At 37.1% G+C, this 25,397-nt stretch overlaps 1 protein-coding gene across 1 annotated transcript in view; it reads right to left on the bottom strand.

Moving 5' to 3' along the window:
* The window catches only part of ZCCHC7 (zinc finger CCHC-type containing 7), a 254,122-nt gene that overhangs the window by 160,066 nt on the left and 68,659 nt on the right, over positions 1-25,397 (bottom strand). The gene's annotated exons all lie outside the window — the stretch shown is intronic.

The following is a 25,397-nucleotide window of genomic DNA, read 5'->3' as shown; positions in this document are numbered from 1 at the left end:
AGGGGGAGAGAATCCTCAAGCAGACTGAGCGCAGAGTGAGCAGGGTTCAATCTCAGTCTCCATTGCAGGACTCTGACATCATAACCTGAGCCAAAATCAAGAGCCTGCCGCTCAACTGACTGAGCCACCTAGGTGCCCCTCCCATGCACTAAGTGCTTCACATATATTATTCCCCAGAATCCTATACTATGCAATTTTATTACCCCTATTTCACATATCTAGAAACTGAGACTGAGATATGTGAAACAACTTGCCTGAAATCAGAAAAATACCAATATACACACAAACATGCACAAATCATATCGTACAGTCATGAAAGAATGGAATTTCAGATATCAAAATGTTAATTGTGGTTATCTCCATGTGGTGGAGGCAATAATGACCTTTATCTTCTTTGTGCTTTTTTTTTTATATTTATAGAACATTCTACAAGTTTTAAAAAATGAAAGAAAGGGGAGTAGAGTTCTGCTTCTGATAATGATTGAATAAGCTCATGTCAGACCAGTCACCTTGTAGAAAACAATTACAAACTCTACAAAATATAGAAAACAATTACACTCTAGTCTAGTTATTCACACCAGTTATATACTATAATGCTGCCACAATGAATTAGCAAATACTGAAGCACTGCTCCTAGGGGAAATACATACACACACATACACCACACACCTCCCACAGATTATAATCTTGTATCCTAAAAACAACTCCTCCTGGTAGATTCCATTTTCAGAGGTTCAGAGGTGTTAAGTGACATGCCTGAGGCTGCCTCACTAACACATACCAAAATGAGGTTTCAAATTCTATTCAACTGGCTCCAGAGCGGCAGCCTTCCACACTACATTACACTGCCCCCTACCATTTCTATCCTCTGGTCACTACCATAGGAAAGCTTAAATAAGAAGGCTGAGTATTAGGGCCCCCCGGGTGGCACAGCTGGTTGAATGTCTGACACTTGGTTTCAGCTTGGGTCATGATTTCGGGGTCATGATCTCAGGGCTGTGAGATTGTGCCCCGTGTCAGGCCTTGCACTAGGTGCAGAGTCTGTTTGAGATTCTCTCTCCCTCTGCTCCTTCTGCTTGTGTATGCATGCACGCTTTCTCCCTCAAATAAATAAATCTTAAAGAAAAGAAAAAAAAAGGCTGACGCCTGTTTGTTTGTAGCTAGGACCATGGGCATCAGACTATAATTTCTGCTGCTCTGCACATGTCTCTGAAAGTGCAGTATTGATTTCGGAGTTACAAACAAAATGTAGTGAGTAGGTCAAATCCCAAATATGGAATCATGAATAAAAGGACTGACTATATATGAAGGCATTAGAGAACAATCAAAAACAGACACAAAATGGAGGGATATTGACACTTGGAAGAAAAGAACAGCACTACAGCTCTTCACCTGAAGCTACTCTCAACCAATAGTAGGGCAGTGTGGATGGAAGAGAAAGAATAGGTAAGATTTTGAGAGATAGTTGTATTCTTACTGATTAAAGAATCAGAGGTCTGAGATTGGCACTCCCACAGTAGCTGGAAAGTATGAGGGTAAACCTGGACACTAGAGTCAGAGAGGGGTAGCCCCAAAATTCTGTAAATAAAGTCTGCCCAAATATATGACTGACCACTGAACTATGCATACATGGAACACAGTCCAACAGCCCAGCTAAGGCAAAAAGGGCTGATGAGATGCTACCTGTGGTCAACAGTAAGAAAAAATAAAGTATAAAGTTTAAATACAGTCAAGATGGCTATCAGCTCTGAGAAACTGAGGAGAGGAAAAAAACATTCTTCAGAGAAACATAACAGAATCCAAAGTCTCTATAATGTATCATTCACAATGTTTAAGAAAACATCCCCAAATTACTAGATGTATGAAGAAACAGAAAATGTTATCTAGTATCAAGAGAAAGGGCAATCATCAATGGAGACTGATGCCAGATAACCAAGATGCTGGAATTAGCAGATAAGGATTTTAAAGTAGCTATTATCACTATACTGAAGGTAAACCAAAATATGCTTGCAGACTTCACAATCCTGCAAATAAGGAGCTTAAAAGTCATCACTCCATTCTCAAAACAAGTAAAAAGCTTCTTAGATCCATTAAAGAAGTGAAGGACAAAGCACTGCCCCAGAAATTGTAAAGACAGATAGGCCAATACAGAGAATCAAAACTTATTGGTGCAGAATCCTCTGCAGAACCAATAACAGGGTAGGAAAACCTAAACTGTGAGTGACGAACTGTTACAGACTCAGTTGAGGTAAGTCTGAGAATGAAAAAGTTGAGGGCGCCTGGGTGGCTCAGTTGTTTAAGCGACTGCCTTCGGCTCAGGTCATGATCCTGGAGTCCCGGGATCGAGTCCCGCATCGGGCTCCCTGCTGAGCGGAGAGTCTGCTTCTCCCTCTGACCCTTCCCCCTCTCATGCTCTATCTCATTCTCTGTCTCAAATAAATAAATAAAATCTTTAAAAAAAAAAAAGAAAAGAAAAAGTCGAGTGCACTAAGTCACAAGGTGGGGGCGGGGGGGCGGCAACATATTTTTGTGAGTTTTACCTCCAGGTGTTCTACCAGGTCCGCACAGGAAATATTAGAGAAAAATTCCCATATTTCTGGCAGGGAGAGGGAGGAAAAAATTTTTTGAAATATGTCAGTGTTCTGTTTTTTAAATTCCAGGAAAAAATACCAGAGAGGAAGGGGTACACAGAGAGTAAACTCCACATCCCTGAAGAGTGGTTTCATCAACTTTCTGGCTAAATACTCATCTGCTCAGGTGTGTGGAAAAATTACCCAAAGCCAGAGAAAGAACCTAATCATGTGCTATCTATAAGAAAAACACTTTTAAGACACATATATGGGGGCGCCTGGGTGGCTCAGATGGTTAAGCGTCTGCCTTCGGCTCAGGTCATGATCCCAGGGTCCTGGGATCGAGTCCCACATCAGGCTCCCTGCTCCTTGGGAGCCTGCTTCTCCCTCTGCCTCTCTCTCTCTCTCTGTCTCTGTCTCTCATGAATAAATAAATAAAATCTTTAAAAAAAAAAAAAAAAGACACATATATGGGTTAAAAATAAAAAGACTGAGGGTGGCTCAGTCGGTTAAGCATCTGCCTTCGGCTCGGGTCGTGATCCCAGAGTCCTGGGATTGAATCCCGCATCGGGCTCCCTGCTCAGCGGGAAGCCTGCTTCTTCCTCTCCCACTCCCCCTGCTTGTGTTCCCTCTCTCACTGTCTCTCTCTCTCTGTCAAATAAATAAATAGAGTCTTTAAAAACATAAAAATAAAAAAAATAAAATAAAAAGACTGTAAAAAAAAAAGATGGCATGTAAATACTAATCAAACAAAAGCTTAAGTGGCTGGCTATATTAATTTCAGAAAAAGTAGATTTCAGAACAAAGAACATCGCCAGGAACAAAGAGTGACATTTAATAATGACAAATGGGTCAATTCAATAAAACGTAATAATCCTAAGAACAGGGCTTCAAAATACATGAATTAATGATTGATAATACAGAAAAGAAAACAACAATAACTAATAAAAAAGTAGATTTATAAAATCAGTAAAGATTCGGAAGATCTGAACAACACTATTAAGCAACTTTATTTTTTCAAAAAAAATTTTTTTTAAGATTTTATTTATTTATTTTCCAGAGAGAGTGAGAGACAGAGACAGAGCATGAGCATGGCGAAGAAGGCAGAGGGAGAGGGAGAAACAGACTCTCCAATGAGCAGGCAGCCCGATGCCTGGCTTGATCCCAGGACCCCAGGATCACGACTCGAGCCAAAGGCAGTCGCTTAACTAACTGAGCCACCCAGGCGCCCTATTAAGCAACTTCTTATATTGACTTTTATGATGTACTCTTCTCAGCAAAAGCAGAGTCCTTTAATAAGGACTTGATAAGAATGTACATAATTAATAGGTCATTAAGACAGACTTTTCTTCTGGACCAAAGCAAGTCTCAATAAATTTTAAAAGAATTCAAATCATACAAAGGTTGTCTCCACCACAGTGAAATTAAATCCCCCAATATCTGAAGATTAAACAATTCTATATAACTCATTGGCTAAAAACAAAAAATACAAGAGAAATGAGAATATATTTTGAAGCGAATAAAAATGAAAAGATAACCTCTGAAAACTGGGGTGATGACGTTAAAGCAGTTCTTAGAGGAAAATCTAAAGTACTGAATATTAATAGTAAAAAAATTAAAAAGGCTTCGAATCAATAACTTCCATCTTAAGAAATTAAGAAAAGGACAAATTAAAAGCTGCTTCTTTGGAAAAAAAAATCAGTAAAATGAGAAATATCTAAACTAACCAATCAGGAAAATAAGACTGAAGTTGCAAATTACCATTGTCAGCAATGACAGAGGAGACATCACTATAGGTCTTACACACATTAAAAGCTTAATAAGGGGAGGGGAGCGCCTGGGTGGCTCAGTTGGTTAAGTGCCTGCCTCGGCTCAGGTCATGATCCCAGGGTCCTGGGATGGAGGCCCACATTGGGCTCCCTGCTCAGCGGGGAGTCTGCTTCTCCCTCTCTACTCCCCCTGCTTGTGTTCTCTCTGTCAAATAAATAAGTAAAATCTTAAAAAAAAAAAAGCTTAATAAGGGGATGCTATAAACACATTTCCAGAAAATAGAAGAGATCGGATCACACCCTAATTCACTGTAGAAAGCCATCATTACCCTGATCCAAAATCACACACATTAGATGAACAGAATATTACAGCCAATATCCCTCATCTACTTGGCGGGGGGGGGGAAAAAAACTTTTTAAAATTTAAATTAGTTGATCCCAGAAATAAAGTAGATAATTTATCATGAACAAGTAAAGTTTATCTTACAGAAATTCAAGGAGGATTTAAACAATGCATTTCATCATTTTAACCATAACCTTAATCATGTCTAGAAAAACCATGTGATCACTATACACAGAAAAAGCATATAAAAAACCCAGTGACCATTCCTAATAAAAAATCCTCAACAAACTAAGAATAGAAAGGAACTTCCTCAATTTAACAGAGGGCATCTACAAAAACTCTACAGTAATCCCCATAAATATGGTAAAAGAGAACCCTTTCATTTTGAGCCCAGGAAAAAAAAAAAACAAAAATGTAAGCTCTCATCACTTCTTTTTTTTTTTTTTTTAAAGATTTTATTTATTTATTTGAGAGCGAGAATGAGAGAGAGGGAGCATGAGAGGGGGGAGGGTCAGAGGGAGAAGCAGACTCCCTGCCGAGCAGGGAGCCCGATGTGGGACTCGATCCCGGGACTCTAGGATTATGACCTGAGCCGAAGGCAGTCGCTTAACCAACTGAGCCACCCAGGCGCCCCGCTCTCATCACTTCTATTCAATTTTTTCTAAAGGTCCTAACCAGTACAATAAAACAAAAAAAGAAAAGAAATGACAGATTGAGAAAAGGATTAAAAATGTATTTGCATATGGAGTGATGGTTTCTGTAGAAAATTCTAAAGAAACTCCAAAAAAGCTATGAGAACAACTGAGTTTAGCAAGATTGCAAGGTAAAAGGCAATTAAACAAGTAAAAATTATAAATTAGATCGAAAAGTGCCACTTAAACCAGTATCAAAACACAAATACTTAAAAAGATAAGTGTACCAATAAATATTTGTTTAAGACACGCAGACTGAAACCTCAAAAGAATGATGAGAAAAATTAAAGATAACCTAAATAAAAGGAAAAATCATGTCCATGGATCAGAAGACTATCACTAAGATATCAATTGTTCCCCAAATTAATGTACAGATTCAACAAAAATCAAATCAAAATCCCAGCAGGTTTCCTTTAATTAACTAGATGATTCAGGGGCTCCTGGGTGGCTCAGTCGTTAAGCGTCTGCCTTTGGCTCAGGGTGATGATCCCGGGGTCCTGGGATCAAGCCCCGCATCGGGCTCCCTGCTCTGCAGGAAGCCTGCTTCTCCCTCTCCCACTCCCCCTGCTTGTGTTCCCTCTCTCGCTGTCTCTCTCTCTGTCAAATAAATAAATAAAATCTAAAAAAAAAAAAAAAAAAATTAACTAGATGATTCAGAAATAGAAATGGAAAGACAAAGCAATACAGTATAAAAAATTTTAAAAAAAAGTAGAATTATCCTCCACAATTTCAAGACTTAGTAAAGTTATAATAATCAAGACAATATGAAACTGGTTTATACAAAGACATGTAGATCAGTTTCACAAAGTAGAAGGTATAGAATCAGACCCCAACTTCCATGGTAAATGGATTTCAACAAAGGTGCCAAGGTAAATCGATGGACAATGGACTCTTGAAACAAACGGACAAAGACATGCAAATAAATAAACTTCAACTTTTCTCTCTTAGTATATACAAAAATAACTTGACTCATAAACGCAAATATAAAAGCAAATACTATAAAACCTCTGGAGGAAATCCTTTATGATCTTAAGTCAGGCTATATATATATGTGTATATATATATATATATATTTTTTTTTTTTTAACATGGGACACAAAAAAAAGCATGGAAAGGAAAAGGAAAAACTGAGAAATTACCAAAATTTAAAACTTTTCCCCTTTGAAAGATACTGTTACAAAAATGAAAAGATAAGCCATAGGTTGGGAGAAAATAACTGAAAAACAATTTGATAAGTACTTTTATCCAAATCTGTAAAGAATATTTACAGTTCAGTAATATAACAAGGCAATTTAAAAATGAATAAAAGATATGAAGAGACAATTCGCCAAAGAATATATATGCATGTCAAATACATTAAGAAAAAGTTCAATATCAATAGTTATTGGCAAAATCCAAATTACAATCACAATAATATGCCTCTACACACCTACAACTGTGGCTAAAATTTTAAAATATGACAACAGCAAGTACTGTCAACCAAGGCTGCGGGGCAATTACAACTCTCGATTGCTCTGGAAATGCATAACGGTAGTGCCAATTTGGAAAAGTGTGGCATTTTTTTTAATAAAGTTAGATATATACATACCAAGTGTTTATACCCGAGAGAAATAAAAACACATGTCATTTAAAGACCTATACACAAATGATTAAAGCAGCTTTATGCATAAAAGCCAAGACTATAAACAATCCAAATGTCCATCAACTGGTGAATGAATAAAGCAACTATGATGCAACCAATTAATGGAATACTACTCAGCAATAACATCAAACAACATGGCTGAATCTCAAAAGCCCTAGGCTAACTAAAACAGACACAGAAGGCTACATACTGCCTAATTTTCTGCATGAGATTCTGCAAAAAAAACTATCAGGACAGAAATCAGATTAACAGCTACCAGCAGACAGGGTACAGGCAGAGGACTTACTATAAAGGGGCAGGAGGATATGTTTTGGGGTAACAGAAATTTTCTTCATCTTGATTGTACTGGTGGCTATAAAACTATACATGTTTGTCTAAGCTCATCAAACTATCTAAAAAAGTGAATTTTAAAGTATGTAAATTATGTCTCAATAAACACATATCAAAAAATGGATTAAGGCAAGATAAAGGCCTTTTCTGATAAATGAAAACTTAAGAGAATTCATCTCTAGCAGATCTGCACTTGAAGAATGATAAAAGAAGTTCTTTGGGCGAAAGGGAAATGATACTAGGTGGATACTTCAGATTTTCAGGAAGCAATGAAAAGCACTAGATACAGTCAATAAATAGGTACATTAGAAATACATATTTTCCGTCTAAGTTTTAAAAAATATACATGACTATTTCAATACAAGTAAAAACTGCAACATTTTATTGTGGGCTTTTTTTTTTTTTTAAGATTTTATTTATTTATCTGACAGAGGGAGAGAGCGTGAGCACAAGCAGGGGGAGTGGCAGGCAGAGGGAGAAGCAGGCTCCCTACTGAGCAAGGAGCCCGATGTGGGACTCAATCCTAGGACCCTGGGATCATGACCTGAGCCGAAGGCAGACGCTTAACCAACTGAGCCACCCAGGTGTCCCTATTGTGGGCTTTGTAGTGAAAACACTTGTATTATCTATGCCAGCATAAAGGACTGAGGAGAAGGAAGAAATAAACAGAACTACACGGCTGCACAAACTGTTCAGCTCGTATTATTTTCTCTTAAAAAGAAACTGTTGAGTAGCTACCTAGATTACTTCATTTAATCAACCCAAAATCCCTTTGAGAAAAGTATTAATAGCCTATTTTACAAATGAGGAAACTAAAGCTCAGCGAGGTTACACAGCTTGTCCAAGGTCACAGAGCCCAAAGCAGTACATCTGGGACTAGAACTGGGTCCATCTGACTCTGAAGCTGATGACCTGTTGAAAATACCACCCTGCACTTCTCAGTTACCCCCTTGTGTTTTAGGAGGGTTCAATAAAAGCAAGAGCTAAACAAAGAACTGTTTTGCATCTTTTATAAAACCTTGGCTGAAATAGTTGTCCGTAATTTATATTACTCAGTGTTTCTTTCGTAAGAATTCAAATGACAAGTTTTCTCTCAGATTTCAGTGCCAAAAGACACTACTTTCTTCAAAAGAAATCACATTCAACCACTTGTTTACTCATGCTAAACACTGTCTTGAGTAGAAACAAGGATCCACATGGTCCCTACTCCACAGCAGTTTATAGACATAATACAATATGTACATAAATAACCATCAAATAAGAATGATGTGCTTCTCTTTAATTAAACAAAAAAACATATAACTCATTATATTTCCCTTTGTTTTGGCTGCCAAAGCTGAGAGCTAAACTTATTGTTGAAGTATAGTAATCATTTCACCCCAGGTTCCTAGAAGAAGGAAATTTATCTTTTATTCTATGACTTTATATTTAACTGTCCTTGTGTATACGCATCCTATCCCAAATCCTTTTGTGGAAGCAGGCAGAATATATAATATAAACAAATAGGTGGAGAAGGTATAGATTAATAATACAAACTGAATCCAATGAATGTAAACCTTTCATCTTTACACAGTACACCGGAAACATTCCGGGTTGGTGGGATCCCGGGTCAAATGAGACAGTCTGTTAAAAGTACTCTGAAAACTGGAATTCTTGAAACACTTGTGAATGGAAGTCCTATTTCTACTATCTATTTTCCATAGACATTATATGAGCTCTTAAAACCCACCCTGGATTTATATTTAGAATGAACAAGTTGGGAAAAAAACAAATGAAAATTCGGTATGGCTGGGTAAATGGTGTTTTCAAGGGCCAATGCAATGCAAATAATGTGAGTTTTGTATAGCTTCTTTGTTTCTATAGCTTTGGGGGGAGGTGGTGAAGAGCACTAGACTAACAAAAGTGGTGGTTTAGAAGCACTACCATTACCCTGCCCTTTTCACATCCTGTGCATGGTAATTTGCTAGTGCCTCTGCAATGATATCTGCCAAATCTTTAAGTGCCCTACGATGCATGTCATTGGGACCTGCTGATTTAAACACATTCAACTTTTTCAAGTAATGCTGGACCACTTGAATTTCCAGTCAGTTTTGGCTTCCCTCCCACTCATTCAGAATTTCTAGACAGAATCTCTTGTTATCTCAGAAGTTATGTTTTTCACGAACATAAATAAAAGAGCAGAGAAAGACTTTTAAATATACCTATTATTAGCTTTCCTCTTTAATAAAGTTCTAGTATTTTTGTTTATTTTCTTTCTTTGGCAACACAACAGATCCTTAGTCATTCAAGTGGGATCTCTTCTCCAAGTTTGGAAATCCAGAATATTATAATATTGTGATAATAGAGGAAGTAATAAAGGAGGGGGTGGTAGGGCACATATACATATTACCTTTGTCAATTTTTCTCTTTGATCTTGGTTCCTCCCACTTCAAGTCAAGGAATGGCTAGGAATCCACCGTAGCACAAAAATAATACAATACTATAAAAGAGAACAACGGATAAAATTGTCCCTTTTCCATCACCAAGAAGCTAAATGACCTTAAAAAGTCAACTTTCTACGGACTGTTTTTTCACCTATAAAATAATTAAGCTAGAGCATCATGAATACGTCTGTCAGTTAAAAAATGCAATGAATTTAAAACAAAAGTTATAGAAGAATGCAATGATATTCCTGTCCCCCATAGTCCCTTCTACAACCTGACAGAGCTTGCCCTCCTTCCACTGCCCTTCCCACAAACTCAAATAAAATTAAAATTCCTATTCACAATCTGATTAAGAGTTAATTCACACAAGGTCTAAATGAGACTTAATATCATAGGAAATTTGCATTTTTAGAAAGACCAGTTAAACCACATGCATTTCTAATGAACAGAACTTGGTGGTAGGTGCAGTCAGAGGGGGAGGGAAGAAAATATACGTATCTTTGAGCAGAGAGCCTCCCAACAGTCCACGCTTGGTCTACTTATCCTACTTTCTTTTGCCTCAAATTATACTTCCAACTTCATTTTCCACAAAGCATAATTTACAAAAACAGCTATAAACACCCTCCAATTTTTTGTATAAATCTTTATTCTCTCTTTTGATTTAGCTCCTTCTTCTAATCCTCACCACTACGGCTTCTTAAGAGGTAAAATAACCACTGTAGCTGCACATTAGCCATACACCTTCCTCATCTTAGGGTATCATACAGACACGCACGTACACACACATGCACACACACACAACCACTGGAACACTAACAGAGGAAAAGAGAAAGTGCACAGAGTAGAGACTGAAAATCAGGGAGAACAGCCAGGATTATTGCTCTGTAGGATTTATTATGGAGAAGGAATATGGGGAAAAGAACAAAAAGTAATGAATGAAGGGGAAAGCATGGAGTCAGCTCTAATTAAAGCAACAGGGAATATGGAAATGAAGTATAAAATGAGGCCTGGATACAGCTGGGGAGTTACATGTTTTGTTTTGAGGTTTTGTTTAACTTTTAAAAAGTGATATAGTCAAGAATGGAAAAAGAATTAGAACTGAGGATAACAAAGGCTGAAGTGGAAATGGAGAAGAAAACAGAGAAAAGATGATGAATAGAAATGGAATCAGAAAAACAGAAAACAGAAAAAAGAGAGGATTAAGAAAGGGAAGTAAGAATAAGAGAATGCATGATCTAGTCAGAGAGGAATAGGAAGGATTTTATAATGGTGATGCACAAACAGAGCAGAAATGGGAGCAGAGTGAAGTAAGAAAAAGAAACAGAGTAGAAACCAAGACAGAGAAAGAACAGCAAAGATAAGAGTAAGAGAAATGAGAGCCAGCTGGGTTACAAACCAGCAGCATGTGTCTTTTTGTTTTGCTTTTTGTTTGTTCTTTTAAATAGGAACACAAAGTGGCAAGAGATCATGATAAAGAACAGCACCATCTGGGGCATGTTTTCATTGGCCTTTTAATGTACTACAGGAAGCAGAACCCCAAAAAGAGAATGTGGGTGGGGAGGGGGGAGTGAGGCAAATGTGACAGCAACAGGAAGCAATAGAAAATGAGCTCAGTGGGTAGACAGAGAAAGGATACAGGTGGTAAGCAGGCAGTTTCAGACTACTCTAGCATGCTGTAGGCAAAAGAATTTCATAAAGCAAAGAAAATATGACAAACACACAAAGGGTCAATCATCAATTAATTCAATGTAAAAAGCTTTAACATGGGTCTTTTAATGCCTCTTCCTTCACCTTATTACCTGTCCTACCTAGTAACACAAGCTCAGGTTTTACTAAGTTATTTCTCACTAATCTTTCAAATTCATTTCCTTTCTCCCTCCTCCCTGAGATACTGTGCTGGACACTGCAGGGTATGGAAAGTATGAGTGAACTGGCTCTACCACCATGAGATCCCAACTGAACAGAGGACACAGATAAAAACAAATTACTTGAAATATGCCTTTTGTGAATACCCCAATTGAAAATAATATCTCCGGCAACTGAATGCTTTCTCTCTTATGGAACCTAACACTTTCTACCTTATGAAATAGTCATCCTTTTTTAAACTATAAACTCTTTAAGAATCAGGATTTTTCTTTTCTGACTAGTTTTTATACTCAGCCAAATCTAGCACAACATCTATACATACATGTTCAATAGTACTGTGACTGAAGACTTGGAATGTGGGGGCCTAATGGAGAAGAAAACATTTAGCAAGATCTTAAAAAATGAGAAAGACTAAAATAGACAGACATGGGGGCACTCCATTGCAAAGGAGCATACAGTAGGCTCAAGAAAAGAAGTAACAGCAAGTCATTCCTGTCACAGTGCAGTTAAGTAGCCAAGAGGAAAGAGAAGATGAGACTGGCTAAGACATGGACCAAAAAGAGGAAGACAGCGACTACTAGGCTGATACACTGGGTTGGATATGAAATGCAATTACAGTTAAAACTTTTTTGAGACCATCAAACTTGTATTTTAGAAAGATTATTCTTGCTGTTGTAACACTTTGGGAGGAAAAAAAATGAAATGCTTCAATATGTGGAAAACTCACTGAAGAAGTGATATTTGAGTTAGGTCTCCTAAGAGAACTACAAGCTCCTTTGAGGAAGGGCCCTTAAGGAAGACAAAATTAAATGAGAAATCGCATGATAACATAAAAGGACACAGTAGATTCTGGAGCTAGTGAGAGGTCCACAGTGGCTGGAGAATACTTTATCTGGAGGAAAGAGATATAAGACTTGAAAGACAGGCTAACGCTATTTTATGAAGAACACTGTAGTTTCTCATTTGATTATAAATTTTCATTTTGGGGGAGAAAAAGCCTCCATACTACCTACACAGAGTCATATCATTAAGTGATTCAACAATTATTCAGGATGACAGTATCAACATCCCTGTTCACATATTCAATGAGACCCTGCCTAGAAGAGATAAAGTCTCTACAACCCCACTTCAGAACATGTGGCTGCTATGCTAAAGAAACAGCCATTTCTAGTTGTCATGGACCCAGATCTCACAGATCAGGTTCCTGGAAAATTTTTAAACAGTAAATCTAGAATAGTAGAACTGGTATTTTGACTTTCCAAACAAAGAGGACCAATGGGTGGAAAATAAAAGCCTGAACATTCATTTATAGGACAAACCATTTTAAACTGTTAGAGCAAATCACATAGCAATGAATTATTCGGGGTACTGCATACTTAATGACAACTGTACATCTCTGAATTCACGATACTGGAAGGAGTGGCATTTTGTTTCATGAAAATGTTCACTGTGTCTTTTATCCCAAACCACACTCATCACAAGTTAGCATCAAGTGCTTTAAATAACAACACTTTCAATAATGTGAAGTCTGTTCTTGTTATACTTTACTATAACTTCCTGTGTCTTTGACATATTCAAGAAGTGAAACTCATGCATAGCATGTTTATATTATTCCCTCCTTAGCAAAAGCTCACAGACAATGTCAGGTCTGGAGAGATAAGAGCTGCTTCCAGGACATGAATTCTCATGAGGATTAGGCAACCACCATCTGGGGCTCTAGAGTTTATCTGTAGCAGCTGCCTTCAAAGTATCACAGTAGAAGGGGGAAAAAAAAGTCTAATTCTAAAGTGTTTAACAACTTGCTCTACCTTGGCTTTGATTATTTTTCTGCATTGCTTTTCCCCCCCTTACTTATAAGAATAAAATACAACAGAGTGACCTCTTCTTAAAACACAACCAATTTAAAATAGTGCAATGTATTAAAGTAACAAGCACATCATGCACTCAAATTTTCTTAACATGTCACAATACATAACAATATGAATTTTAAGAATTACCCAGTCATTTTAATAATTACCTAACAATTACCTAACATCATTAACAAAAGCTTAATCTTAATCTTTAAAACAAAAAGTGAATACTACAAATTTTTAAATTTCTACATAGACAAAAAGCCTACAGATTTTTTTTTTAAAGATTTACTTTTTTTTTTTTTTTTTAAAGATTTTATTTATTTATTTGACAGAGAGAGACACACCGAGAGAAGGAACACAAGCAGGGGGAGTGGGAGAGGGAGAAGCAGGCTTCCCGCGGAGCAGGGAGCCCGATGCGGGGCTCGATCCCAGGACCCTAGGATCATAACCTGAGCCGAAGGCAGACGCTTAACGACTGAGCCACCCAGGCGCCCCAGATTTTGTCTTAACCATTTAACAATATCACAGATTAGTTGGGGAAGATTTTTACTGTTTTTAAATGACATTCAAATAATCATAACACTAAATTTTATTAAACAGAAAGCAAATATTTACCATATTTATAAATCAAATATCATATAAAAGAACAGGAAGTTCAAAAATGAATTCAGTAGGGGGAAAATTAATTTTAAATTCTCAGTTTTAAATAATAACCTACTGAAAGTGTTAATATATTTAACTTTTACAGCGTTAAAATTGATCATAATGAAACAAAGAGCTAGATATTTTAAAAAAAAACAAGAGAAATTGTGAAACAAAATATTTTAAGGTATGAATTCTACTGAAATAAGTCTCAAAATAAAAAAATGTCTAGTTCTTAAAATCAGGTCTCCTTTCAATCAAATATTCTACCTGCTATAGAATCTTAAGTTACATTTGCTCATTTCAATATCCTTTGGCAAAAGCCTAGACAACTTTATTGTTAGTCCCATCCAGAGATGTGGCAAAGTGGCTGCATCTATAGATAAAATCCACTCTAATAAACAGCTTTGTAAAGAAGAATGGTTCACTCTTTCACTGTTCATTCAAAATAAGTAACAAACCTATTTCTGTAGTGGACAGTGTGACCCAGAGACACAAAAGGCAGAAGGTTTGGGTGTGCCAAAATCATAAAATTTTTTGGACATGGAAGATGTCCAAAAATCTACATATATTTATATCTCCAGGCCTGATACAAACATTCTAGTCCTATTTCTTGAAGTACCTTCATAATTTCTTTATCTTACTTCTCAACTGGCTCTTTCTCCCAACTTCCCTATTTCTGTCAGTGGCAGAATCATGTTTAAAAATCACCCAAACCTGCAATCTTAAATCTTTTTTTTTTTTAAGATTTTATTTATTTCAGAGAGAGAGACAGAGTTAGAGAGAGAGAGCATGAGCAGGGAGGAGAGGGAGAAGGAGGCTCTCCACTGAGCAGGGAGCCAGACTTGGGGCTCGATCCCAGGAGCCTGAGATCATGACCTGAGCTGAAGGCAGACGCTTTACCGCCCAAGCTACCCAGGCGCCCCTCTTTTACTCCTCTCTTTCTCAACTCTTTTATCAAGTCATCAAGCCCTCTTGACTCATTTCAAAATCATTTTGGCAATATTTTACTTACTTTCAATACTATCATTACCAACCTAGTATAAGTTATCCCTCTCAAACTTTGCACTAAATAAACAGTTTTGTAGGTAGTCTCTCCTACCTAATTCACAGTACACATCACCACCACTTCTCCTGGTTTAAAATGCCATTCCCTTTCCTCCACACAGTCAGTCTCTCTAGACCAGATTCTCCAGGATTCAAACTCTGTTGTTTCTTTTTCCACTAAACATTCCATATTTAGCCTAGTCACCTTCCCCACTTGCTGAACTGCTATATTAGGCACAAGACACACTGGTTTGCGTGATCACAAATATTACTTCTTAGCGGTATTTTTCATATATCTGAAGGAGATGGGAAGAGAATAAACAAACAAAAAAACTATAATGCATTTTTCTGCCATTCCTATACTGGGTTATAAAATAACAGGTATTTGTTGACTGAGTGTTTCAACAAAATCAATTACGCATTTAGGTGTGCAATGTGGTATGCTTTTTTTTTTTTAAGGGTTTAGCCTTATAAAAGATACCAGAATCCAAGAAATCTGAGTTCTAGTTCTGCAACATCTGAGTAGGCAGTGACAACGATCCAACAACATACAAAGATATTCTTTGAATATGGAATCAGTACATATAGTAACTGCTTGTAATATAATAGGTATTCTTTTGTAAGTGGGATTTTTCTCTTAAATTCCTTGTATTTGTTAGAGATTCAATTTGTTACTCAAGCTGTGGATTTATAGGATTTACATCCTTAAAACCAATTCCAGCATAATTTCACACAGAAGCCTTCCTGAAGTTAACCAGGACAACACCCAAAATAAATCTTCCCTTTGAGAAGAATAAATGTTCCATGAAAATAATGAATACATCATTTAAACTTAGAGCATGAGGTCTGTGCAAACCCAAGCTCCACCCCACTCCTCCAAATGCTTCTAGAGTCTATAGTAATCTAATCCCACACACTATTACTTATTCAGATGCGTTTCCCAAGTACCATTACTCCAAATAATTCAATTCCCTATACTAAATTACCTGTTTTCATCCTGCTTGCTTCTCTACCTGTATAATCTAAGATTCTTGCTCCTGAGCTGCAAGGTTCTATTAAACTTTACACTACCCTACCACTTACTAAGCTGACTTTCATAGGACCTCGGTATTATCTCCTAAATCACAGGGGAATCAGGTACTCCAACCTGGGTTCTAACCATCATCCAATTTTCTTTTTTTTTCTTTTTAAAGATTTCATTTATTTATTTGACAGAGACACAGCGAGAGAGGGAACACAGCAGGGGGAGTGGGAGAGGGAGAAGCAGGCTTCCCGCTGAGCAGGGAGCCCAACGTGGGGCTCCATCCAAGGACCCTGGAACCATGACCTGAGCCGAAGGCAGACGCTTAACGACTGAGCCACCCAGGCGCCCCCATCATCCAATTTTCTTATTAAAAATAATGACCCAACAAAACAAGAGTAATATTCCTCTATATATTCAAATACCACTATAGTATAAGTGATAAATACAGATAGAGTAGCATTTGTCCAATTTTCAGAGCCTGCCTTCAATATATGCACATTTGGATGAAAACTTAACACCAAGTATAAGATCAGAGTACTTAATTATATGATATAGGCAAGTAAGTGCCAAAGGAGTTCAAAGAGCAGTACACCAAGGTCTGAGTCTGAGTCTCAATCTGAGAATTGTAATGAAGAGCAGAGAGGGGCTAGGCATTCAATTCAATTCTTGCATTTTAAAGATGAGGAAAATCAGGTCACAAAGGCTACACAGGAAAAGCTTCAATGGAGGAGATGAGATTTCACGTGGACTCTGATTGATCTGGATTGACCAGGAAGGAAGGAGAAGGAAATTCCTGAAGACAGAGAAAAACAAAAGGATAGAAAAGATTTGACTTAGTAAACATTCATGGGAAGCTACTATGTGCAGGTATTGTGCTAAGTGCATGTCACAGGTTCTCATTCACTCGTAATAACAGCCTTTGTATTATCATCTCCATTTTTTATAGCAGAGAAACTATGAGGCTCACAGTGTCAAAACAAACAGAATTCTCTGGTCTATCTGAATCTAAAGCCCATAAACTTTCTAACATTCTTTCTATCATAGTATATTTCCTCCATATATTTTTTTATACAACACTCAGTATCTCTTTCATCTTTAAAACATTCTTAAGTTGCCTTTTGGCCCCTCAGAAAAAATTTCTACACCTTATCAATATTATTCTTCTAAAGTCAGTCTATCAAAAATAAATAGAAGCTATCAACCCACGATAAGTTAATTTTGATACTTCTGACACAGATTACATGAAACTACCACTCTCTTTTTAAGACTAGATTGGTTTTATTATCACACTGTCATCTATTTACCAGGTTCAACTACCTAGCTAATGCTGCTTCTATCAATGCAAATTAAAATATATCCTGAAACTGTCATAAATAAATATATACCCTGCAGAAGAGCAGAAATCCAATATGCCATGCTCAGGAAACAGTAGGTACCAAAGGTATCCTGAATTACCTAGGTGCTTCTCTGGCAAACATACAGTTATTCAGAAAAGTGCTTTCCACGAAACAACTCATTCATGAGGCCATCCTCTCACCAGAAAAGCTGGGCATATACCTACTGAAGAAAAAGAAGGGCACCTTAACAGGAGTAGAAAAGAAAAGCCGTATGGGGAAACAGAAAGGAGGGAAGAACTGTTTGGGTTGGATAGGCAGCTAGAGATACAGGTGTTGGTGGTCATTCATTTGTACCAGTAATTTGTAAAACAGGCTTTGAAAACTAGAGACTGCCTAAATGTACATTCTGTTCCTTAGTCTAAAATCTAAGAGAACAAGATAAGTGCATAATATAGATTCCAATGTTTAGGCTGACCCTAGAAATACAGATGAACATTCTTTTTTTTTTTAAGTTTTTATTTATTTATTTGACCGAGAGAGACACAGTGAGAGAGGGAGCACAAGCAGGGGAGCGGGAGAAGTAGGCTTCCCACGGAGCAGGGAGCCCGACGCGGGGCTCGATCCCAGGACCCTGCGATCATGACCTGAGCTGAAGGCAGATGCCCAACGACTCAGCCACCCAGGCGCCCCCAGATGAACATTCTTAAATGTCTTTTAGGAATATGTCTGACGACCTGATTCACAAATGGCTTGAAAGGTAATTAAGGCTATCAAAAGGTTAAGACAGGATAGAAAAGCACATTCTGCACAGGGGGGAAAGCAGAAAGAAATGAGAAAGCTGAAAAGGAAGAAAATCTGGGGAAACAATGAGTGCTTTGGTGGGTGAGGTAGAAACCAGAAAGTCTTGAATGCCAGTATGAGGAACAGGAAAATCAGTAGTATGTAAGATGGATTTACATCACAGAGAAACTGAGCAAGAAGACTACAAAAGTTAAAACAACAACCCCTGGGGTGCCTGGGTGGCTCAGATGGTTAAGCGTCTGCCTTCAGCTCAGGTCAGGATCTCCAGGTCCTCGGATGGAGCCCCACATCAGGCTCGCAGCTCAGCGGGGCGTCTGCTTTTCCCTCTCCCTCTGCCTCTCCCCCTGCTTGTACTCTCTGTCTCTTAAATAAATAAATACATCTTTAAAAAAAAAAATACAACAACCCTTACTAAGTGCTGTGTGCTATTTATCAAAGAAACAAATGCTCCTGGCAATCCCTGTACTCAAGAATTCAAAATCTAGTGAGACTAATACACATAATCACATTATCAAACTATCATAAAATTTAATACAACAGCACTATGAGTCAAGTGCTAAAGATTAAGTCAAAAATAATTATCGATTTCACAAAGGAGATACATGTGAGGCATGCCTAGACAGACAAACGCAATCCCCTCAGACGAAACAACAGGATGGTCAGAGAAGTAACTAGGGCCTGATCTGTGAGATTGGAAGTGAGGAAAATGACATTAAGCTAAGAGTAAATTAGGCACTCTGAAGAAGAGAAATGAGTTAAGAGCCGGCAATTCCATTCCTGGGATACAGCCAAAAGAATTAAAAAGATATGTCCATGGAAAACTTGTACACAAATGTTTACAGCCATTTTGACTATCATTCTTAATAGCCAAAAAGTGAAAACAACCCAAATGTTTTACAAATTACTGGTACAAATGAATGACCACCAACACCTGTATCTCTAGCTGCCTATCCAATCCAACTGATAATGGATAAGCAAAATGTGTTATACCCATACACACTGGATACAATGGAGTATTATTCAGCCATAAAAAGGCATTAAGTTCTGACACATGATATAACATGGATAAACCTTGAAAACATTTTTAAGTGAAAGAAGGCAGACACAAAGAACCACATATTGTAGATTCTACTACTACATGAAATGTCCAAACTAGGCAAATCTATGAGACAGAAAGTATTAGTGATTGCCCTGGGCTGAGAGTTTTGGGGGCAACAGGGGAGTGATGAAAATGTTTCAATATTAATTACAGTGACACTTGCACAACTCAGTGAATAAGCTAAAAACCACCGAATCACACACTTTAAATGGGTGAATTATATGATATGTAAATTATATCTCAATAAAGCTGCTATTAAAAAAAAACTCTACTGCAGAGTGTGTAAGGTTCAGCAGTATTCCCATACACACATACACTCACATACAAAGAGGTAATTCTTTGAGGGAAGCTTATAAAGAGGTTTGGAAGTAAGCTAAATAGCCTTAACTTCCTACTTTGAAGGTCTGACTGAAACCAGAACTTGTTTCTTCTTCTTAATACATGTCCATCCATCTCAGTACAGTTCAACTCTATACTAGGCATAAACACTGCTCAGTAAATATTTGTTAAGTGGTAGTACATACAAAATATTATATGAAGCACAGGAAAAATCCAACATCATAAAGAGGCTACAATAAGCACAAAGTAAAAAAAAAAAGTTACTAGATTTTTCTTTAGGCTACAGGTATTGGCAGACTAGAGCACAGCTGTATATATGCTTGTATCAGTTGGGAAATTCCCTCTTAGCCAATCATTTAAACTAATAATTTTTTTAATGCTTTACATAATGTATGGGATAATTATTCTTCTAAGATGGAAAACGACTTTCCCAACACCCTGTTTTTGGCCTGTTAGTAACCAAAATGCAGTAAATTTTTCTATTTTAAGAGAATAATTACAGTTATCAAAGTAATTTTATTACAATTCCTGAATGACACAGTAAAAAGTATAATAACCATCAGAAATTTTTGAACTTACAAGTCCTTTCTGAAGCCATCCAATTATTATCTATTAAACCATTTTCTTTGTTAGAATATATTTTTCTGACTTAAAGATCCTATTTCTTTTCTTTTTTTTCTTTCTTTTTTTTTTAATTTGGGTGATACAAAGATACAGCTTTCAGTTCACGGTTAAACGTAAAATAAAAACTGTGAATTGAAAAACAATTTTACTTTCATTGAAATCAGTTCAATGGCTCATTATCCAAAAGTGTATGTTCCTCAATACAAATAAACTTTCATTTCTAAAAGTTTCTATTTGAGGTTAAAATCCTAAAATAGCCCTAAGTTGCACCACAATTCAGCTAAGGAAAAGCTAAGTAATGTTTCCCATGACTAAATGGATTAATTCTTTAGCCCAAACACAATTACTGTTCTCCACACTGTTCCATTGAACATCTAAATAAGCATCCCAAAGCTTATTTAATTCAAAGAAAAGATCCAGACCAAAGAATAATCCCAATGTATGAAGTTTACATTTTGTGTAAAGTTTTTTTTAAAAGGGAAAAATCTATAAGTGGTAATCAGGAAAAGAAATGAGTCGTTTTAGACAGGTGTAGGGGATGACATCTATTGACTAATAGATATCTTTGTTGAAGGAGTGCTGTGCAGATTCCAGTAGATGTCTTTTTCTCAAATCAACTAATTTTTCTTACTCAGCTCCTGAATCTACATTTTCCCAAAGCTGACACACACATTAGCAGTGAAAAGAATAATTCTTTGAGAAATGGCCTGTTATATGGAAAAAGATCTACATTTCATCTGATTGTTCCTTTAGTTGCTTTAAAAATTTTCAACTTCAACCATGTATGAAGAATGCTCTCCTACAGCCATGCTTAGTAAACATTTTATTCTCCAATATATTTTTAAATTTTAAAAACTACATTATCTGATCTAGTGGCAGGGTCAGGGGATATGGAGTGGAGAAAACAAGCGAACATGCAGCTATATTCAAATAATACTCTGTGACTCAGGTGGTAAAAGGAAAATGAACAAATAATAGTAATTTCAGATCAGGATTCTCTGACAATGACAAGTCATCTGATTACAGGACCTTTTAATACTTGCTGTTACTGAGATGTTTACACAGAGACTAGGTGACCGTGTCCACTGTGTTGGAGAAAGAACACCTACATGTGGGAATCTGAACTAAACCTATAGGGTTTCTTCTTCCTCTTTTTTCTTCCTTTTTTGGTAGGGTTTCTTCTGACTCTTAAGATTGGTCAATTTCCACTGTTTTTATCTAAAACTGAGAAATTATAGCTGTTTTTCCACCAGCTTAATACTCCTTGGGAGATCTCTATTGTCAAATTACTGTTGCAACGGGAGTTGCTAAGAAGAGTGTTTTTAGCTCTTTGTAAGTAACACTTTTGCATTTAACTAAAGAATTATTTACTGTTACATGGTTTTCTACAGCTCTGACCCAATGGGCTTTCACAAACAGTGCAAATGTTATTTTCACAAGATCATGCTAGTTAGCTTTGGTCTTCTAATGAAGGCTGAATTAATGGCAGGGCTTCCTTGTGCTGTTGGAAACTAGACTGCTGCAAGTGGGCAGGTGGAATGGTCTGTACAAACTTTGTGTCACCTAGTTTGCAGATTTTCTTCCTTAGGACAGAAATGAAATAAAATGCTGAATTCCTACCCAGTTTTGACCTGTGTTGGGTTTGTCAACAGGGGGTGAAACAGCCTGAATCTCACCTTTAGCAACTGCAGGTATAATCCTATTTAAATGGTTATTAATGCCCTTTGGAATTCTAATTAGCCAAGGGGACAGCTGGGGGGAGGGGGAGATAATGGGTTATTTTCCTAGTCAGAATTTAAACTCTCCAGAGATCACCCCTATATAATTCCTATCTATCTATTTTAGCAAGACTCGGGGAGAAGGGAGGGAGGAGCCTAAATAAATATAGTAATGAAAACACAAAAAGGACAGAAAAGGAAAGAAAGATAAGAAGAAACATAAGAAATAATGAAAAGAGAAAAAGATATATGAAAGAAAAATTGTCAGTAAACTTTCCCAAAAATGCACCAGTGATTAAAAAAAGTGAAACCCAACGTACTTCTAGTAAGTACAACAAACGAAAACAAAACTTGCTAGAAAATAGTTGTTAGATATTTGGACTGGAATCGTACTTGTGACAAATTAGAAAGATATAAAAATAAGATAAAATTACTTTTCATATAGGAAAAGATTTACATACCATGCTTATTTCAAAAAGCAAAAATCCCAATGGCTTCCAGTGCCCAAAATGTTTTTATAAATTTAAACATTTAATACCCATAAACAGGCTAGTTTCTTCATGTATACTTTTTTTTTTTTTAAGATTTTATTTATTTATTTGACACAGAGAGACCAAAGCAGGGGGAGCAGCGGGCAGAGGGAGAGGGAGAAGCGGGCTCGCCACTGAGCAGAGAGCCCGACTCGGGGCTTGATCCCAGGACCCTGGGATCATGACCTGAGCCGAAGGCAGATGCTTAACCAACTGAGCCACCCAGGCGCCTCAAAGCAGCTCTTTAAGGAATATGAAAAGTAAACATTAGCAGGCAGATTAGGGAAGATCAGAATTTGAATCAGCAGCAAACTGATGGTGAGTTTACCATTTTCCCCTCTTTGGTGTCCTCTGGCCTAGACTCTACAGGGGAAACCTGCAAGTGGGCACTCTGACAAAAGGAGGGAACTCTAGGCCAAGCCCCGCAGTTGCAGCTTGAGGAGCAGAAAAGGAGTCTCCTACCATTCAGAGTAAATTCCCTGGGTTTGTGTTCTTTTCAGCATTCCCTCGTACCCTAGTCCCCAGGCAATCTTGTGATGGTGGTGAAGGAAGTAACAGGTGCAGCAATGGGGTCCAGAGTCTAAACTCTGAGGGGGGGGGGGGAAGACTTCTTCAAATAAATGGTATGAACTCCCGCTGCTCACTTTTTTCTGTCTTCTTGCTACTTGGCCCCCTAAGTAGATACAGTTGCAAGAAGTATGCAGTAGGAAGGGGTAACTAAAGCTCTTACTCTATGGCTGGAGGACCAAAAGGAGAGGGGGCCAGGTAACCAAAAGTACCAAGGAGATTATAAAAAGGGAGAAGCTCAGGAAAGCAACCCCATGAGGTTGTTGAACTTCTGGGCTCACCCTTAACCTGTGAGGAGCTGAGGCTAAAATAGCATACCACAAACATTGAGAACTGAACTACAGGGCAGACAATCAACCAGTTTCATATTGGCCACTGTTTGGCACACATGCAAGACACATTCATGGTAGGACAAAGGTTTTGTAAAAGGAACTAATATTAGAACCATGACCCACAAGAGGCTGGTAGAACCTGCAGCCCAAACCTAACCAGATTGATCACCAACTAAAACAAAACTATCAACATTCATTGTAGGATTTAAACAAGACACAGCCTTACAGTGTAATACTCAGATTGTCCAGAATATAATGCAAAAAAAAAAAAAAAAAAATTGACACGAAGAACTAGGAAGACTTCAATTTATGAGGAAAGACAAATAGCAGATGTCAACACTGACGGATTTATCTGACAAAGACTTTAAAAAGAAGCTACTATAAAAATGTTCCAAAATGTAAAAGCAAAGACTCTTAGAATGAACAGAAAGATGGGAAATCTCTTCAAAGAAATAGAAGATATAAAGAACAGAAAGAAAAATTTAGAAACTGAAAAATACAATAACCAAAATGAAAATTCCATTGGACAGGCTCAATAGCCACATGAATATGACAGAGAAAATAGCCAGTGACCCTCAAAGATAAATAGAAAATACCCATTCTGAAGAGAGAGAAAAAAATATTTTAAAACAAAACAAAAACCTCAAGGACTTGTAGAACAATACCAAGAGATCTAATACTCATTTCACTGGAGTCCAAAAAGAAAAAGAGAGTGTGGTGCAGAAAGAAAAAAATATTTGAGGAAATAGCAACTTGAAGACTCAAAATTTTCAGCTTTACTTGCTTACTTACACGGGAACAAAACTGGAATGACAGAGAATTTCTCATCAGAAACCAGAGGCTGGAAGGAAGTAGAACAACATTTTTAAGCACTGACAGAAAAGATAAAGGAAATTCTCAGATGAAGGAAAACCAAGAGAATTCACTGTCAACAGATTTGCTCCAAAAGAAATGCTAAAGGAAGTTAGTTCTTCAGAGAGAAAAAATATGACACCAGAATAAAACCTGAATTTAGGAATGAAAGATGAACAACAGACAGAGTAGTAGTCCATCTTTTGAGATCTTTAAAATACGCTTGAAAACAGAAAGCAAAAGGTGTACAGTGTCTAATGGCATTTTCAATGTATGTAGATAAAATACGTAAGACAAAAATATATCAAACAACCTCCAACTCAAAATAGGGCAAAAAGACTATCAAACTACCACTTGCATTTTTAAAAAAGGGCAACTACGTGAAAAATGTGATTTCCAGAGATCTCAAAATTCCGTTTCTTTCCAATGATCCTCTCTTCTTCCAGAGGAAACAATGACATCAAACAGCTTATAAGTACCTACTTGTGCATGATACCGTTAAGACCACTAGCTGAAAAGATAAATTCTTTGCCCTTTATGAAGCTTACAGTCTAAACTATTCAAATCCAACATAAAAGAAATGATAAACAATGGAATTAAAACAAACAAAAAGCAATGGTTTAAAGACTCAAATAATATACACGTTTTATATCAACGTATTTGTGGTACACAAAGAAAAAAGCACTGGGGAAGGTTCGTTGGGCCATTGTTTTTGTTGTCTTATTTTAAAATGGTAAGCTCTTCCTGAGAAAAATACACTTACCTTTTGCAAGTCAGAGCTCCTTTGAGTGCCAAATTGGAGGAAAGAGATGGTTCCATTTTATAAATCCCAGTTAGGTTACAGAGGAGGTGCAAATTCAGATACACAAACAAATACTTTGAAGAAATGCCAAGATCATCCCCCATGTATTAATTAAGGCCTAACCTTAGAAATAAATCATTTCATCTTTAATTCATCTGGCTAGTTCTTAAAGATTTTATTCTTGGCCTGCAGAAA

Source organism: Neomonachus schauinslandi, chromosome 13 (genome assembly GCF_002201575.2).
Source record: "Neomonachus schauinslandi chromosome 13, ASM220157v2, whole genome shotgun sequence".
Taxonomy (NCBI): domain Eukaryota; kingdom Metazoa; phylum Chordata; class Mammalia; order Carnivora; family Phocidae; genus Neomonachus; species Neomonachus schauinslandi.
Note: the sequence above shows the minus strand (reverse complement) of the source record. Positions and strands in the feature narration are given on the sequence as shown.